Source organism: Sciurus carolinensis, chromosome 5 (genome assembly GCF_902686445.1).
Source record: "Sciurus carolinensis chromosome 5, mSciCar1.2, whole genome shotgun sequence".
Classification (NCBI taxonomy): domain Eukaryota; kingdom Metazoa; phylum Chordata; class Mammalia; order Rodentia; family Sciuridae; genus Sciurus; species Sciurus carolinensis.
The window spans coordinates 79,550,756-79,553,343 of NC_062217.1; the positions used below are offsets into that span (position 1 = coordinate 79,550,756).

Consider the following 2,588-nt stretch of genomic DNA (forward strand, 5'->3'; position numbering starts at 1 on the left):
TGTAGAAAAATTCAACATATTTTTTTTCATAAAAAATAAGACATGAATTATTGGGTAAAAGTGTAATTTGGAACCAAACACAAGAGCACATGCTTGCAACCCCTGCTAATTTGGAGGCTGAAGCAAGAAGATCACAAGTTGTTAAAAGCCATCCTAGGCAACCTGAGATCCTGTCTCAAAACATAATAAAAAGAAAAATTGGCCATGAATATAGTTTAGTGATAGAGGACTTGCCTAGCATATGTAAGGCTCTGGGTTAACCAACAGTACTGGGGATATACATAATTTTTTTCCCATAAATTCCTTCCTAGTCTTTATTTCCATCAATATTATTTTTGAATACTATTTTCACATTACCTATAATATATTATTGTTCAATAGTTTAGTTGCCTTTTTCATTTTTCTTATCTCAATTGCATAGTTACATTCTATGTTTACAGTTCTATTATTTGTCTTTTGTAATCTATTCTTTTGTAATCTATTTGAAGGAGATAATTACAAATTAGAGATATTTATAGTTTTCATATCATATCATTTCATATCATTTTAATATTAGAATATAAATTTATATTAAAGTGATGATGTTGAAAGTGAAGATATTTTGGTTTGATCTTTATTGCTCAATTTTGTTCATCTTTCCTTGTTTTATATTTGCCTTTTAAGTAATTCCTCATTTTGAAATTTTATTTGTATTGTAGTTATTAAAATACTTAGGCTTTTATCAGTAACATATTTTCTGTGTAGTATTATTTGGGAAATTTTCATTTGTGTGGCAACTCAAACATCAAAACAAATTTAAATGCATAAATTTAGAAGCATAATTATATATAAAAATAAAACATGCATGTGTGGCTTTCTGGATTCTGCTGTATAGCATTGTAATATTTACTTCCTATGTTATTGAAAAAAAACCCTCCATATTAAGATTTTGATTCTTTTTTCAAAAGTGAAGTTCAGGCGGGCGATCGGAAGCCGCATCTCCAAGAACCGTGGTGACAGCCGGTGGCCGACAGCCCCGCGACCCTGAGAGGGTTAACCTGAGCTGGCGGCTGCAGCGCGGAGGGGAGAGCTCTGGGCTCCGAGCTCTGCGCAGCGGGGCACGCGGGCGGGAGCGCGGGGATGAAGGACCTCGTGGCCAGCAGGCTAGGGGTGGCGGCTGAGGCTTTGGAGGCGCAGGCGCCGCCCAGGGTGATGCTGCAGTCCATGGCGCCCTTCTCTGGGGTGGCGGTGGCAGACGAGGGCGGTGGCGAATGGAGCTTCATGACTGCGAGATGGAGGAGGTGGACCTGCAGGACGTGCTCAGCGCCACCATCGTCTGCCACCTGGACCCGCACGTGTTCGTGGACTGCCTGTGCCGGGCCAAATTTATATCCCTCTTTAGGACATATGACAAGGATATCACCTTTCAGTATTTTAAGAGTTTCAAACGTGTCCGAATAAACTTCACCAACCCCTTTATCTGCAGCCGATGCCAGACTGCAGCTGCATAAGACTGAGTTTCTTGGGAAGGAAATGAAGTTATATTTTGCTCAGACTTTACACATAGGAAGTTCACACCTGGCTCCACTCAATCCAGACAAACAGTTCCTGCTCTCTCTGCCTGCCTCTCCGCAGACTGGTTGGAAACAAGTGGAAGAGTTACTCCAGTCATAAATTATGATCTTTTATATGCTATCTCCAAGCTTGGGCTGGGAGAGAAGTAAGAGCTGCACGCAGCGACTGACACCGCCCCCAGTGTTGTGGTCCACGTGTGAGAGCGGTCAGGAGAACGGGGAAGAGGAGGACATAGAGAGGATGAAGAGACCAAAGCCCCAAATCATCCAGAGTAGAAGGCTGGAGTACACACCGATCCACCAGAGCTGCACTGGCACCAGGTGAAGAAGCGTTCTCAGTCATACTCACGAGAGGAATCTTTTACTGTGGAAGGGGCCGGTCACAACTTTGGAGGTGGCAGCTGTGACCACTGTGGCAGAAATTCCAGTTCATGTTGCTCAGATGAGAATCAAGGCTTAGTCTCCTTGTTCTGATGCTGCGCCTCAGTCCACGTAGGAGGGAACCGGTAAGGGAGCAATCATTGCATAACTGTTCAAGTGTTACTTTAAGTGCTTTTAAACTGGAGGGGCTAACCTCAAAATATTTTTTTTAACTGTGTTCTATAATAAATTGGCACGATACGCTCTTTACGGAAAAAAAAAGTGAAGTTCACTTGGAAGTTATAAACTGTTCATATAATGACTTAGACTCTACTTTTGCCTGCAAGTATCGAATGGGTGAATAAAAGCAGGATTGATGACTTTAGACTCCATATCATTGTCTCTAGTTTGAAACCATATCCTATGCCCTGAGTCACCTTGAATTCAAGGAAAATCGTGTTTTATTTATAAACACCTCATCATGAGTTGAAGATACCTTCCCCGGCAACAGCAACTTTTTTCAAGGCCCTCACTTGACCAATCCTAAAATGTCAATGGACCAGACTGTACCCGATGAGGTTCACCTGCTTTAGCAGCTGTGCAAAACCTCTAGCGATGCAAACCCCCAACTCTTTCCCTTATATCCCTTTCTATAAACCTCAGAGTCACTGTCAG

At 42.0% G+C, this 2,588-nt stretch overlaps 1 pseudogene; it reads left to right on the forward strand.

Annotated features, from left to right (window-relative positions):
* Window positions 1-1,119: 1,119 nt before the first annotated feature.
* On the forward strand, window positions 1,120-1,878 carry LOC124985619 (calcipressin-1-like; annotated as a pseudogene).
* Window positions 1,879-2,588: the final 710 nt, after the last annotated feature.